General features: G+C 53.4%; 3 long non-coding RNA genes across 3 annotated transcripts; all 3 read left to right on the top strand.

The window, feature by feature from the left end:
- Positions 1–5,743: 5,743 nt before the first annotated feature.
- On the top strand, positions 5,744–7,082 carry LOC135328627 (uncharacterized). The gene is made up of 4 exons (XR_010389586.1): positions 5,744–5,800; positions 6,047–6,218; positions 6,337–6,920; positions 7,021–7,082. It is a non-coding gene; the product is annotated as an uncharacterized LOC135328627 (long non-coding RNA).
- A 1,282-nt stretch (positions 7,083–8,364) lies between these two features.
- LOC135328626 (uncharacterized) lies at positions 8,365–10,214 on the top strand. Its single transcript, XR_010389585.1, has 7 exons — positions 8,365–8,396; positions 8,484–8,539; positions 8,632–8,686; positions 8,771–8,826; positions 8,926–9,026; positions 9,929–9,993; positions 10,073–10,214. It is a non-coding gene; the product is annotated as an uncharacterized LOC135328626 (long non-coding RNA).
- Positions 10,215–11,672: 1,458 nt separating this feature from the next.
- Positions 11,673–12,332, top strand: LOC135328625 (uncharacterized). Its single transcript, XR_010389584.1, has 4 exons — positions 11,673–11,856; positions 11,948–11,988; positions 12,072–12,116; positions 12,216–12,332. It is a non-coding gene; the product is annotated as an uncharacterized LOC135328625 (long non-coding RNA).
- Positions 12,333–15,508: the final 3,176 nt, after the last annotated feature.

The following is a 15,508-nucleotide window of genomic DNA, read 5'->3' as shown; positions in this document are numbered from 1 at the left end:
CAGTGTATACGCCATAGCACTCCTCTAGTGCGCTCTTGAGCCCTGTTTACCACAGAATGCCCCCCCCCCCCCAGCTCTCTTCTGGGCCCCCAGACCGCTTAGACACCCTGGAGTCTCCTTGCAATCCCTCCAGATTTCTCCCTTCTTCCCCAGAGGCATTTCCTGACAGTGTAGACACCTTAGCACTGGTCTAGTGTGCTCTGGACCCCTCTTTTGTATACAATTGTGACCCCCAGATATCTTTGGGTCCTGCACACCCCTTAGACACCCTCTAGTCTCCTCGCAACCCCTCCAGATTTCTCCCTTCTTCTCCAGAGGCATTTCTTGATCATGGAGACACCTTAGCACCCCTGTAGTGCACTCTGGACCCTTCTTTTCACCAGAATGCCCCCCCCAGCTCTCTTCAGGCCCCCCAGCCCCCTTAGACAGCCTCTAGTCTCCTCGCAACCCCTCCAGATTTCTCCCTTCTTCCCCAGAGGTATTTCTTGACAGTGTAGACACCTTAGCACCGCTCTAGTGTGCGCTGGACCTCTCTGTTCCACAGAATGGGCCCCCCCAGCTCTCTTCTGGCCCCCAGACCCCTTAGACACCCTGTGGTGTGCTCGCAACGTCTCCAGATTTCTCCCTTCTTCCCCAGAGGCGTTTCTGAACCATGTAGACGCCTTAGCACCCCTCTAGTGCGCTCTGGACCCCTCTTTTCCACAGAGTTGGGCCATCCAGATATCTTTGGGACCTCCAGACCCATGAGACACGCTCTAGTCTCCTCGCAACCCCTCCAGATTTCTCCCCTCTTCCCCAGAGGCATTTCTGGACCATGTAGACACCTTAGCACCCCTCTAGTGCGCTCTGGACTCCTCTTTTCCACAGAATGGGGCTCCCCACCTCTCTTCGGAAACCTCAGCCCCCTTAGACACCCTCTAGTCTCCTCGCAACCCCTCCAGCTTGCTCCCTTCTTCCCCAGAGGCATTTTTGACAGTGTATACGCCATAGCACTCCTCTAGTGCACTCTTGAGCCCTTTTTACCACAGAATTGGGCCCCGCACCTCTCTTCTGGGCCCCGAGGCCCTTTAGACACCCTCTAGCTTCCTGGCAACCCCTGCAGATTTCTCCCTTCTTCTCCAGAGGCATTTCTTGACAGTGTAGGCGCCTTAGCACTCCTCTAGTGTGCTGTGGACCCCCCTTTTCCAAAGAATGGCCCCCCCCCCAGCTCTCTTCGGGCCCCCAGACCCCTTAGACACCCTGGAGTCTCCTTGCAATCCCTCCAGATTTCTCCCTTCTTCCCCAGAGGCATTTCTTGACAGTGTAGATCCCTTAGCACTGGTCTAGTGTGCTCTGGACCCCTCTTTTGTACACAATTGTGACCCCCAGATATCTGTGGGTCCTGCACACCCCTTAGACACCCTCTAGTCTCCTCGCAACCCCTCCAGATTTCTCCCTTCTTCCCCAGAGGCATTTCTGGACCATGTAGACTCCTTAGCACTCGTCTAGTGCGCTCTGGAGTCCTCTGTTACACAGAATTGGGCCCCCCAGCTCTCTTCTGGACCCCCAGAGCCCTTAGACTCCCTCTAGTCTCCTCGAAACCCCTCCAGATTGCTCCCTTCTTCCCCAGAGACATTTCTTGACAGTATAGATGCGTTAGCACCCCTCTAGTGCACTCTGGACCCCTCTTTTCCACAGAATTGGGCCCCCCAGCTCTCTTCTGGCCCCCCAGACCCCTTAGACACCCTCTAGTTTCCTGGCAACCCCTCCAGATTTCTCCCTTCTTCCCCAGAGCCATTTCTAGACCATGCACACACCTTAGCACCCCTCTAGTGCACTCTGGACCCCTCTTTTCCAAAGAATAGGGCCCTCTAGCTCTCTTCTGCTTCCCCAGACCCCTTAGACACCCTCTAGTCTCCTCGCAACCCCTCCAGATTTCTCCCTTCTTCCCAGAGGCATTTCTGAACCATGTAGACGCCTTAGCACCCCTCTAGTGCGCTCTGGACCCCTCTTTTCTATACAGTTGTGCCCCCCAGATATCTTTGGGACCTCCAGACCCCTTAGACCCCCTCTAGTCTCCTCGCAACCCCTCCAGATTTTTCCCTTCTTCCGCAGAGGCATTTCTGGACCATGTACACAGCTTAGCACCCCTCTAGCGCACTCTGGACTACTCTTTTCTACAGAATGGGGACCCCAGCTGTCTTTGGGACCCCCGGCCGCTTAGACACCCTCTAGTCTCCTGGCAACCCCTCCAGATTTCTCCCTTCTTCCCCAGAGACATTTCTTGACAGTGTAGATGCCTTAGCACCCCTCTAGTGCGCTCTGGACCCGTCTTTTCTACACAATTGTGCCCCCCAGATATCTTTGGGACCTGCAGACCCCTTAGACACCCTCTAGTCTCCTCGCAACCCCTCCAGATTTCTCTCTTCTTCCCAGAGGCATTTCTGAACCATGTAGATGCCTTAGCACCCCTCCAGTGCGCTTTGGAGCCCTCTTTATGACATAATTGCGCCCCCCAGCTCTCTTTTGGCCCCCCAGACCCCTTAGACACCCTCTAGTCTCCTCGCAACCCCTCCAGATTGCTCCCTTCGTCCGCAGAGGCAGTTCTTGACAGTGTAGACCCCTTAGCACCCCTGTAGTGTGTGCTGGAGCCCTCTTTTCCACAGAATGGGCCCCCCCAGCTCTCTTGTCGCCCCCATGCCCCTTAGACACCCTCTAGTCTCCTTGCAATCCCTCCAGATTTCTCCCTTCTTCCCCAGAGGCATTTATGGACCATGTAGATGCCCTAGCACTCCTCTAGTGCACTCTGGACCCCTCTTTTCCCCAGAATGCTCCCCCCAGCTATCTTCTGGCCCCTAGAGCCCTTAGACACCCTCTAGTCTCCTCACAACACCTCCAGATTTCTCCCTTCTTCCCCAGAGCCCTTTCTTGAATATCTGCATGCCTTAGTACCCCTCTTCTGCACCCTGAACCCCTCTTTTCCACAGAATTGGGACACCAGCTCTCTTGTGGCGCCCCAGACCCCTTAGACATTTTCTAGTCTCCTCGCAACCCCTCCAGATTTCTCCCTTCTTTCCCAGAGCCATTTCTTGACAGTGTAGACCCCTTAGCACCCCTCTAGTGCACTCTGGACCCCTCTTTTCCACAGAATGGTGTCCCCCAGCTCTCTTCGGGACCCTCCGACTCCTTGGACACCCTCTAGCCTCCTCACAACCCCTCCAGATTTCTCCCTTCTTCCCCAGAGGCATTTCTTGACCCTGTAGACACCTTTGCACCCATCTACTGCGCTCTGGATCCCTCTTTTCCACAGAATGCGGCCCTCCACCTCTCTTCTGGTCCCGCAGACCCCTTAGACACCCTCTAGTCTCCTCGCAACCCTTGCAGATTTCTCCCTTCTTGCCCAGAGCCATTTCTTGACCATGTAGATGTCTTAGCACCCCTCTAGTGTGCTCTGAACCCCTCTTTTCCACAGTGTGGGGCCCCCCAGCTCTCTTCTGGCCCCCCAGGCCCCTTAGACCCCCTCTAGTCTCCTCGCAACACCTCCAGATTTCTCCCTTCTTGCCCAGGGGTATTGCGTGATGATGTAGACGCCTTAGCAGCTCTCTGCTGTGCTCTGGACCCCTTTTTCCACGGAATTGGGCCACCTGGCTGTCTTCTGGCCCGCTAGGCCCCTTAGACACCCTCTAGTCTCCTTGGCACCCCTCTAGATTTCTTCCTTCTTGCCCAGACCATTTCTTGACAGTGTAGACGCCTTAGTACCCCTCTAGTGCGCTCTGGACCCCTCTTTATCACAGAATGGGGCCCCGCAGCTCTGTTCTGGCCTTCCAGATGCCTTAGACCCCCTCTAGTCTCCTCGCAACCCCTCCAGATTTCTCCCTTCTTCCCCAGAAGCATTTCTTGACAGTGTAGACGCCTTAGCACCCTTCTACTGCGCTCTCAACGACTGTTTTCCACTGAATTGGGCCACCTGGCTGTCTTCGAGCCCTAATCCGATTAACCTTTTTTTTGCCTCAGAGCTCCATTTTGGATATCTAGAGTACTTTAGGACCCTGTTAGAAGCCTCAGAATTCCTGTTGAGCTTTTCTTCATGCTGTGGAGCCCTTTTTTGTTCCCCTACCAGACTTAGCAGCCCTCTGTTCTGCTTTGGTCTCATCTCTTGTGCTTTTATTTTTCTGTGCAGAGCTCTCTTTGTCCTCCAGACCCCTCAGCACCCCTCTAGTCCCCTCAGCAGGCTTGTAAAGGCCTTTTTCATGATCCAAAGCTGTGTTTTGGATCTCCAGTTCCCTTAGGACCCCCTATAGTGCACTGAGAACCCATCTGGAGGCCTTCGTTGTGCCCCACAGCCCTGTTTTGGTCATCTGCATAGTATAAGAGCCTTCCTGTCTCCTCAGAGCACCTCCTGAAGTCAGTCACGTTAGCCAGTTTTGGTTTTTTTGCCTTTTAGTCCCCTTAGGAGCCTTCTGGTCTGCTCAGAACCACTCCTGGGGTGTGGTGCTTGTTCTGCACCAGAGCTGTCCTCTGGCTGCACAGCCCCCTTTGGAATTCTCTAGTCTCCTCAGAAGCCCTTCAGATTTCTGCCTTGTTCTCCAGAGTCATTCCTTGGCCATGCGGGCTGCTTAGCACCTCTCTAGTGGCCTCTGGACTACTCTTTTGTCCTTCCTTGTTCCCTAGAGCTGTCTTTTGGCTATTTCCTTTAGGAGTTATTTAGTGGTCTCAGAATTCTTCCTGAGCCCTCTCTTATGCCCTAGAGCGCTGTTTTCATTGTTTAGGTGCCTGAGTACCCATGTTTTCTTCTGAACCCCTTTGGAGGCTTTACTTGTTCTCTTCTGCCTTCTTTTAGTTGTTCTCTAGTCTGCGTAAGAGATATCTAATCTGCTCTGGATTCTTCTTTAGAGCTTTGTTGTGCTGCATAGACCTCTATTGGTCCTGTAGAGCTCTGAGGAACCCCTTTATTTTACTCTGGACTACTCTGTCAGCCTTTCTTTTGTGCCTGAGCTCTGTTTTGGCCCTTTAGTCCTTGTGTGACCACTGTCATCCATTCATAACTGCTTCTGGAAGCCTTTGTTGTGCCCCAGAGCCCTGCGTGGGTTCTCCAGCCCTCTTAGCATCCCTCTTCCCTCCTCGTGCGAGTCCTCCACTTAGGCATACAGAGGTAGTATTCCCGTGGGGAACTCTCCATTCCACCCAGTGGCCCCTTTTTCTAAGCACTCTAGGTACTATACAGGAAATACCCCTGTTTGGAAGTACTCACATTACAGAAGCAGCGTTGTTCCGGGGGGTTATTTAGATATCTTGGTTTGCCCTAGAGGAAATGCTGTCTTCCTACAACAGCTGTATTCAATACAGGTGTGAAGCAATTAGAGCAGTGTGGTGTAGCGTTCCCTTTATAGGTTATGTGGAATCTTGTAGTTTTCTTTCTAAGCCTAAGCAGAACTGATTTCTAGTTTTCAGTGTAAAGGCTAGTGCTAGTTAGGGTAAAAGAATTTAATAACAGACCTCCTGGTATTATGGATACAGTATATGAAGTCTTAGTAACAAAGAAGATGGTCCATTTTATCCAAGAGGTCTGTTTAGCCTTTCTGTGCTCTGCAGCCTAGCTACAGAGTGGAAGCAAAAGCCTTGCTCTTCCCTAGCCCTCTGTCTTTATGGCTGGCAGTGCTTTGCCCCTCCCCTTCCCAGGGCTTGTGGGTAGGGCAGTGGGCGGGGCTAGGGGTACATAAACCGAGGGCCTGGTGGCAGGGAGTTCATTCTGCGTTTGCTGTCCTTTGGGGTTAGTGGTCTGAACTTGTCTCGGCGAATAGCAGCATTTGCAGAAGCAAAGGTATCCAGGAAGAGTTATTGCTGCATTTGGAGATGCAAAGGCTGTTCCTTAAGATTAGAGCAACGGGATGGCTGAAGGTGGAGCCGTAAGCCTGCCAGAAAAATCGCTTAAAGCAGGCAGTTTCGGTTTTGCGTCGGTGTCTTGGCGCGGGGCGTTCAGGGGTGGAAGAGGGCTTCCGCGTCTGCAGTCGTATCTTTTGTTAACCATCAGTATTGTTTTGTTGCGTTTCTGTGTTTATTGCGGAAGGGATGCAGCTTCATCGCTCGGCTCTTTGAAGATGATGACACTCGAAGAATTGTTTGTCCCTCAGCTGGATTGCAGAGAAAAGGACAGAACAGGGGTCCCCGGAAAACATTTCCATCTACGTTTCCGCTCTACGTAGTGCTTGTGTGCCTTATGTCCAGTAATGTGGATGCATGTGAGATATCGTTCTCGTCAGCTACTCTGGTTTCCGGCTTGCTTGCCAGATGTTCTGCTGCTCCTCAGAAATATTGTCAGCTCTGTTCCAAGAGGAAGTGAGTAAGTTTTTTTTGTAGTATGCAGAGTTATGGAAGAGTCTAGACTTTATGTGAAGAGTGTGAAGAGCCAAGTGAGCATTCTTCCTGCCTGGAAGTGCAGTATGATGAGAAAGGAAGTCACATCTTTGGAAACTAAGTGCAGCTGTGAGTAAGTCCATGTGTCTGAAGGGGTCAAAAAGCAACCTCCTGCAAGCTAACGAATTCACCTCTTTTCTTGTCCAAGCCTCAGTGCTGAGAGAGGAAAAAAAACTGCTGGCCTTCTCGGGACCGGCAGGAAGCAGTTTGCAGTCTCGCCCGGCAGCTCTTTTCTTTCATCTGTGCCTGCGAACCCACTGCCATCTGCTCTTTTGTGGCTCTGCTTCTGACTCCTACCGTGGCTTCTGGGGCTGTCCGCTTTGCTTTTTCAGGCACTGTGCGGGCCTTTTCCAGGCATGCCTGAGGATTTGAGGTGAGGTAGAATGGGTGAGTGTAATGGCGTGTCAGTTGTTTTACGGCTAGTCCGCAGTGCCTAGGAGAAGAGTAATTTTGTTGTTTTGTTTTTTGCAGGTGTCATGGGATTACTTTCAGTCAGGATGTGGGAGTATCGCTTTGGCGCGGTGCAGGTGAATGGAGCGACAACGGCGGTTTGGAGAGGCACGCTCTTGCAGATGAGCATGGAGGTGCCCGGCATGGGGTGTGACTGCTTGCGCTCTGGTTTGGCAGGTGATGAAGGTGAGCGAAGGAAGATTAGAGAGGATGTGGCTGCCATTGAGTGATGCCTCTTAAGGATCAAAAAGTGACCTGACCGCCCCCCCCTGCCCCCAGCCCTGGAAAAGCTAAGGTGAGGGGCAAAGGGTGTTGGGGTTGTCTTCATTCTGTGCATGCGTGCTGATATTCAGTGTAGTAGGGAGGGCTGCTCTGGATGAGTGGTGTGTGAGGCAGAGGTGGTGGGGTGCGCATGGCAGAAAGTGAGGGTGTGGTACGTAGGGCAGCTCCAGCCTGTGTCTGTGTTGTGTAGTCTATGTGGTGTGTGTTATAGCTGTGCTATCTTTTGCTCAGGTCTTGATGTTGCTCTTGCTCTTTGTGCTCAAGGAGCACAGCCCACGCTCCACAGCGCCATCGCAGCAGGCATCCACTGTCTTTTGCCTGGCCTCAGTCATCGGCATCGCTCCAGCGGATCGCGTCTCGTCCCGTGCGGGCAGCCGAAAGGGGCGGTCCGTCGCTCCGACTTTGCATCGTGACCATTTGCGGCCGCTCATCTTTGGGGCCATTGTCGAGGCCTTTTTGCCTGCCCCTCTTCTGTTTCTGCTCTTGTTTTTCATCTTCTTGGCATGCTTTCAGGGTTCTTCCCTGTATCGCCGCAGCCTCGGGTCTTCCCGGCCGGGTGCTTCGGCATCGGTCGTCCCAGCTTTGCGGGCCGCTTTCCATCCCGGGCAGTGGCGTTTGACTCTTTTCTGGGCTCATCCGGAGCAGCAGAGCTGCACGGTCATGGCATCGTAGGGCTTTCTGGCTGGTAGCATCTTATGCGTGGGAATAGTTCTTTTTGCGTAGGGCTTTCCTGCATGTTTGTGTCTGATGCTTGTACCTATGTGTGTTTGTTTTGTGTCTAATGCTTGTCTGTGTGTGTGGGGCTGGAGCTGCTTTGCCTGCGGTTATTAGCAATGGTAGCGTATGGAGTGTGGCAGTGATGGCCCGGAATGGTGATCGGTCAGTGTCTGTGTGCTCCAGTTTATGTTGCTTTTTGCAGATGCAGAGCAGTGTTCCAAGTGGGTGCAAGGGAGCTGGAAGGAAGGGGCATGCCCCAAGAAGGTGAGCTAGAGATTTGGTTTTGGAAGGAGAGTGTTGCGGTCAGTGGGTTGCGCGGTTAATTTTTGCTTTGTGCTTGTAGGTGTGGAGCCTTGGGGAGAGCAGGTCGCTCACATCCAGGAGGAGCTGGGCGAGGTGAGCATCAGTCTGGGTGAGGACGTAGAGCCCGGCGTAGGGCCGTCATCTCATCGGCGTTGTCCCCATCGCCTGGCGCCGTTCCTGTTTTACAGGTGTGTGGCAGACCTCGGCATGGGGAGCCGTAGCCCGGCAGTTGGGACGGGAGAGCGGAGCAGGTAAAGGTGTTGTAGCGAGGTAATGTTGTGCATGTGGTGTGGTTTTTGGCATGACCTCAAGGTGTGGTCTTCTCGCTGGTTTTGCAGGCATTGCAGGAAGTTTTGGAGAGGAGAAGCTGAGCGGCAACGAGGAGCCTGAGCAGGTGAGAAGGGAAGCTTGTCTGCCTGAGTTTTATTATGCGGTAGGGTGCTGCTGGGCTGCCTCTCGGTGATGTGTTTTGCTCTGCTTTTTCAGGTACGGTGCGGGCCTTTCCCAGGCGAGGCTGAGGATTTGAGGTGAAGTGGAATGGGTGCGTATAATGGTGTGGCAGTAGTTGTAGGGCTAGTCCGCACTGCCTAGCAGAAGAGTAGTTTTGTTGTTTTGCGTTTTCCAGATGCCACGGGCAGCGTCACAGCCACAATGCTGGAGCGTGGCTTTGGCACAGTACAGGTGAGTGTGATGACAATGGTGGTTTGGAGGAGGGTGCTCTCGCAGATGTGGCTGGAGCTGACCGGCAAGGGGGTCACTGCTTGTGCTCTGGTTTGGCAGGTGATAAAGGCAACTGTGGTGACTGAAGGGAGATCAGCACGGATGCGGCTGCCATTGAGGATGGCTCTTGAGGAGCGATGGTGATGCCCAGCATTTGAACAGTTAAGTTGAGGGGCAAAGGGTATCAGGGGTGTCTTAACTCTGTGTGTGTGTGTGTGTGTGCACGCTGATGTTCAGTGTAGAGCGGAGGGCTGTTCTGGATGAGTGGGGTATGTGTGAGGCAGAGGTGCTGAGGTGCGCATGGCAGAAAGTGAGGGTGCGGTAGGCGGGGCAGCTCCAGCCTGTGTCTGTGTTGTTGTGTAGTCTATGTGGTGTGTGTTGTAGCTGTGCTATCTTTTGCTCAGGTCTTGATGTCGCCCTTGCTCTTTGTGCTCAAGGAGCACGGCCTACACTGTGGAGCGCTAGCATTGTAGGCCTCTGTCATGTTTTGCTGGCTTGACTCATCAGTATCGTACCCACGGATGGTGTCTCGTCACGTGCAGGCAGCCGAAGGGGGCGGTCCGTGCCTCCGGCTTTGCATCGTGCCCATCGATCTTTGCGGCCACTGTTGAGGCCTCGTCGGCCGCTCTTGTTCCGAGGCCGCTCTTGTTTTGCGTCTCACCGGTGCCCTTTCAGGGTTTTCTTCCCTGTGTCATCACGGCCTCAGGTCTTCCTTGCTGGCCTCTTCCGCATGGCCGTTCCTCGCTTTGCCGGCCACTTTCCATCCCGGGCGTTGACATCTTAGTCTTTTCTGGGCTCGTCCAGAGCATCAGAGCCGCAGGGCTGTGGTGTCATCAGATACCATGTGGAACGCATTGGAATAGTTCTTTTTGCATAGGGCTTTCCTTCATGTTTGTGTCTAATGTTTTTTTTTTTTTGGTCTGTCTGTGTGTGTTTGGAGCTGCCTTGCTTGTGGGTGTTAGGAATGGTGGTGTGCGGAGTGTGTCAGTGATGGACTGGAATGGTGATTTGTCAATGTCTGTGTGCTCCACTTTATGTTGTTTTGTTTTGTTGTTTTTTGCAGATGCTGAGCAGTGTTCTGAGTGGGCCCAAGGGAGCTGGAGGAAGAAAGGGGCATGCCCCAAGAAGGTGAGCTAGAGATTTGGTGTTGGAAGGAGAGTGTTGCGGTCAGTGGGTTGCGCGGTTAATTTTTGCTTTGTGCTTGTAGGCGTGGAGCCTTGCGGGGAGCAGGTCGCTCACATCCAGGAGGAGCAGGGTGAGGTGAGCATCAGTCCGGGAGCGGACGTAGAGCCCGGCGTAGGGCCATCACCTCGTCGGCGCTGTCCCCGTCGCCCAGCGCCGTTCCTGTTTTACAGGTGTGTGGCGGACCTTGGTGTGGGGAGCTATAGCCCAGCAGTTGGGATGGGAGAGCGGAGCAGGAAAAGGTGTGGGAGCGAATGCCTGATGTGGATGGGCTGTGGTGTTGCGGGCATTGCCTGAGCATGTGATTTCTCTCTGTGCTTGCAGGTTTTGCGGGAAGTTGTGGAGAGAAGCAGCTGAGTGCTGAGAAGAGCCTGAGCAGGTGAGCGGGGGAGCTTGTTGGGTCTGATTTTATTGTGGTGTGGGTGGTGTTGGGCTGCCTGTCGGTGATGCCTTTTTTTCTGTTTTTTCAGGTCTGCTGTGGGCCTTTCCCCGGCATGGCTGAGACTTTCAGGTGAGTGGATTGGAGCTGGATGTTGTAGGGCTGGTGAGCGCTGCCTGGCAGAAGAGTCACTTTGTTATTTTGTTTTTTTCCAGGTGCCACGGGCTTCCCCCCAGGCAGGATGTTGGCGTTTGGAGTTGTTGCGGTGCAGGTGAGTGGAGCGCCGATGGCGCTTTGGTGGAGGGTGCCCTTGCAGATGGGGATGGAGCTGACTGGCAAGGGGGTGACTGCTTGTGCTCTGGTTTGGCAGATGATGAAGGCAAATGTGGTGAGCAAAGGAAGATCAGTGTGGATGCGGCTGCTGCTGAGGATGGCTCTTGAGGACCGGTGACCTACAGCAGTGCCACAGTTAAGTTGAGGGGCAAAGGGTGTTGGGGCATCCTCAGTTTCTGTGTATGTGTGTGTGCGTGCTGATGTTCAGTGTAGAGTGGAGGGTTGTTCTGGATGAGTGGTGTGTGTGAGGCAGAGGCAGTGGGGTGTGCATGGCAGAAAGCGAGGGTGGGTGTCAGGCAGGGCAGCTCCAGCCTGTGTCTGTGTTGTTGTGTAGTCTATGTGGTGTGTGTTGTAGCTGTGCTATCTTTTGCTCAGGTCTTGATGTTGCTCTTGCTCTTTGTGCTCAAAGAGCACAGCCTATGCTCTGCAGCGGTAGCGTGGCAGGCATCCATTGTCTTTTGCCTGGCCAGACTCATCAGCATTGCTCCAATGGACTACATCTTGTTCTGCACAGGCAGCTGAAAGGGGCAGTCTGTCACTGTGACTCTGCATTGTGGCCGTTTGCAGTGTAGTCGTAGTCGCGGCCATCGTCGAGGCCTCATCGGCCGCACCTCTTCCGGGGCCGCTCTTGTTTTGCATCTCGCTGGCGCCCTTTCAGGGTTTCCTTCCCTGCGTCATCATGGCCTCGGGTCTTTCTCGCCGGCCTCCTCTGCGTCAGTCTTCTGAGCTTTGCCGGTCCCTTTCCATCCTGGGCATTGACGTTTGACTCTTTTCTGGGCTCGTCCAGAGCCTAGGCCCTACGATGCCACCACTGTGTGGCTCTTCCTGGCCAGTAGTGTCTTATGTGTGGGAACAGGTTTTTTTTGTGTAGGGCTGTCCTCTGTGTTTGTGTCTGCTGTTTGTTTGTCTGTGTGTTTTTGGGGCTGGAGCTGCCTTGCTTGTGGGTGTTAGCCATGGTGGTGTGTGGAGTGTGTCCGTGATGGACTGGAGTGGTGGTGTTGCAGGCATCGCCTGAGTGTGTGATTTCTCTCTGTGCTTGCAGGTTTTGCGGGAAGTTGTGGAGAGAAGCAGCTGAGTGCTGAGAAGAGCCTGAGCAGGTGAGCGGGGGAGCTTGTTGGGTCTGATTTTATTGTGGTGTGGGTGGTGTTGGGCTGCCTGTCGGTGATGCCTTTTTCTCTGTTTTTTCAGGTCTGCTGTGGGCCTTTCCCAGGCGTGGCTGAGACTTTCAGGTGAGTGGATTGGAGCTGGATGTTGTAGGGCTGGTGAGCGCTGCCTGGCAGAAGAGTCACTTTGTTATTTTGTTTTCTTCCAGGTGCCACTGGCTTCCTCCCCAGGCATTGGAGTTGTTGTGGTGCAGGTGAGTGGAGCGCTGATGGCGCTTTGGTGGAGGGTGCCCTTGCAGATGGGGATGGAGCTGACTGGCAAGGGGGTGACTGCTTGTGCTCTGGTTTGGCAGGTGATGAAGGCAAATGTGGTGAGCAAAGGAAGATCAGTGTGGATGCGGCTGCTGCTGAGGATGGCTCTTGAGGACCGGTGACCTACAGCAGTGCCACAGTTAAGTTGAGGGGCAAAGGGTGTTGGGGCATCCTCAGTTTCTGTGTATGTGTGTGTGCGTGCTGATGTTCAGTGTAGAGTGGAGGGTTGTTCTGGATGAGTGGTGTGTGTGAGGCAGAGGCAGTGGGGTGTGCATGGCAGAAAGCGAGGGTGGGTGTCAGGCAGGGCAGCTCCAGCCTGTGTCTGTGTTGTTGTGTAGTCTATGTGGTGTGTGTTGTAGCTGTGCTATCTTTTGCTCAGGTCTTGATGTTGCTCTTGCTCTTTGTGCTCAAGGAGCACAGCCTATGCTCTGCAGCGGTAGTGTGGCAGGCATCCATTGTCTTTTGCCTGGCCAGACTCATCAGCATTGCTCCAATGGACTACGTCTTGTTCTGCATAGGCAGCTGAAAGGGGTCGTCTGTGACTCTGACTGCATCGTGGCCATTTGCGGTCCGTCATAGTCGTGGCCACCGTTGAGGCCTCATCGGCCGCACCTCTTCCGGGGCCGCTCTTGTCTTGCGTCTCGCTGGCGCCCTTTCAGGGTTTCCTTCCCTGCGTCATCATGGCCTCGGGTCTTTCTCGCCGGCCTCCTCTGCGTCAGTCTTCTGAGCTTTGCCGGTCCCTTTCCATCCTGGGCATTGACGTTTGACTCTTTTCTGGGCTCGTCCAGAGCCTCGGCCCTACGACGCCACGACTGTGCGGCTCTTTCTGGCCGGCAGTCTTATGTGTGGGAATAGGGTTTTTTTTGTGTAGGGCTGTCCTCTGTGTTTGTGTCTGCTGTTTGTTTGTCTGTGTGTTTTTGGGGCTGGAGCTGCCTTGCCTGTGGGTGTTAGCCATGGTGGTGTGTGGAGTGTGTCCGTGATGGACTGGAGTGGTGGTGTTGCGGGCATCGCCTGAGTGTGTGACTTCTCTCTGTGCTTGCAGGTTTTGCGGGAAGTTGTGGAGAGAAGCAGCTGAGTGCTGAGAAGAGCCTGAGCAGGTGCGTGGGGCAGCCTGTTGGGTCTGATTTTATTGTGGTGTGGGTGGTGTTGGGCTGCCTGTTGGTGATGCCTTTTTCTCTGTTTTTTCAGGTCTGCTGTGGGCCTTTCCCAGGCGTGGCTGAGACTTTCAGGTGAGTGGATCGGAGCTGGATGTTGTAGGGCTGGTGAGCGCTGCCTGGCAGAAGGGTCACTTTGTTATTTTTTTTTTTTCCAGGTGCCACGGGCTTCCCCCCAGGCAGGATGTTGGCGTTTGGAGTTGTTGCGGTGCAGGTGAGTGGAGCGCCGATGGCGCTTTGGTGGAGGGTGCCCTTGCAGATGGGGATGGAGCTGACTGGCAAGGGGGTGACTGCTTGTGCTCTGGTTTGGCAGATGATGAAGGCAAATGTGGTGAGCAAAAGAAGATCAGAGGGTGTGGCTGCTGCAGAGGATGTGTCTGCTGTTGAGGATGCCTCTTGAGGAGCAACAGTGATGCAGAGCACTGCAAAAGCGAAGTGCATGGGCAAAGGGTGTTGCGGTGTGTGTGTGTGTGTGTGTGTGTGTGTGTGTGTGTGTGTTGGTGTGTGTGAGGCAGAGGCAGTGGGGTGTGCATGGCAGAAAGTGAGGGTGGGTGTTAGGCAGGGCAGCTCCAGCCTGTGTCTGTGTTGTTGTGTAGTGTATGTGGTGTGTGTTGTAGCTGTGCTATCTTTTGCTCAGGTCTTGATGTTGCCCTTGCTCTTTGTGCTCAAGGAGCACAGCATATGCTTTGTAGTGCTAGTGCAACAGGCATCTGCTCTCTTTTGTCTGGTCTTGACCGACTCATCTGTGTTGCTCCAATGATCATCTTGTTCTGTGCAGGCAGCTGAAAGCAGCAGTCTGTCACTGTGATTCTGCATTGTTTCTGGCCAATCATCTTGGCAGCCATCATTCAGGTCTTGTTGGTCGTGTGTTTTCTGAGGCCTCTCTTATTTTGCATCCTCCTGGTGCCCTTTCAGGGTTTTCTTCCCTGTGTCATCAGAGCCTCGGGTCTTTCTTGCTGGCCTCTTCCGTATGGCCGTTCCTCGCTTTGCTGGCTCCTTTCCATCACAGATGGTGGCATCTGACTCTTTTCTGGTCTCGTGGAGAGCACCAGAGCCGCATGGTCGTGGCATTGTAGGGCTTTCTGGCTGGCAGCATCTTCTGTGCTGGCATTGTTTTTTGCATGGAGGGTGTGTGTACGTGTCTGTGTGTACGTGTCTGTGTGTACGTGTCTGTGTGTACGTGTCTGTGTGTACGTGTCTGTGTGTACGTGTCTGTGTGTGTGTTTGGAGCTGCCTTGCCTGTGGGTGTAGTAATGGTAGTTGCCAGAGCAGAATAATGTATCTATGAAACACTTATTTTGTTTTTTTCTTTTTTTTTTGGGGGGGGGGGTTGTGTCAGTAAGAGATAAAAGTAGGTTTTTTTCTTTAATTTTTTTTATTGGGATGGCCATTTTGGGGGCGGGGGGGGGGGGTTCTATTCATGCCAGGATAGTGTTATCTTTAAATAAGGATGGAAGCATGTGGTTTTGTTAGTAGCTGTGATGACTGTCTGTGGTGGGAGTGTGTGGGCAGTTGGGTGGGCTTGGTGGTGAGTGTGTCTAATCTTGTATGCATGTGTTTTTCTTTTTCCAGGTTGTAGTTAGAATTTATTTTAAAATAATTTAAAAAAAAACCCCAGCTGGGGGATTTTTTTTTTTTCCCCCGGCTGGGTTTTTTTTCCCCCGGTCCCGGCCGCTCTGCGAGGCGATGATCATCGCCAATGTTGGTGCGGAGCTGTGGCTGGGGACTGGGGGTTTTGTAGGCAGGGCAGTTTTTGGAGGTGTCCAGTAATGCTGTTACTGGGAGCTGTCCAAAAGACTGGAGGCGCTTGCCTGTTACTGTAGGGAGGTAGAATGATTGTGGTGGGAGTGAGTGGGCAGCTGTGTGGTTGTTGGGTGGGCTTGGTGGTGAGTGTGTCTAACTTTGTATGCATGTGTTTTTCTTTTTCCAGGTTGTAGTTAGAATTTATTTTAAAATAATTAAAAAAAACCCCAGCTGGGGGATTTTTTTTTTTCCCCCGGCTGGGTTTTTTTTCCCCCGGTCCCGGCCGCTCTGCGAGGCGATGATCATCGCCAATGTTGGTGCGGAGCTGTGGCTGGGGACCGGGGGTTTTGTAGGCAGGGCAGTTTTTGGAGGCGTCCAGTAACGTTGTTACTGGGAGCTGTCCAAAGGACTGGAGGCGCTTGCCGACTGATGAGAGT

The sequence above is a fragment of the Dromaius novaehollandiae genome, chromosome 5 (assembly GCF_036370855.1).
Source record: "Dromaius novaehollandiae isolate bDroNov1 chromosome 5, bDroNov1.hap1, whole genome shotgun sequence".
Classification (NCBI taxonomy): domain Eukaryota; kingdom Metazoa; phylum Chordata; class Aves; order Casuariiformes; family Dromaiidae; genus Dromaius; species Dromaius novaehollandiae.
Note: the sequence above shows the minus strand (reverse complement) of the source record. Positions and strands in the feature narration are given on the sequence as shown.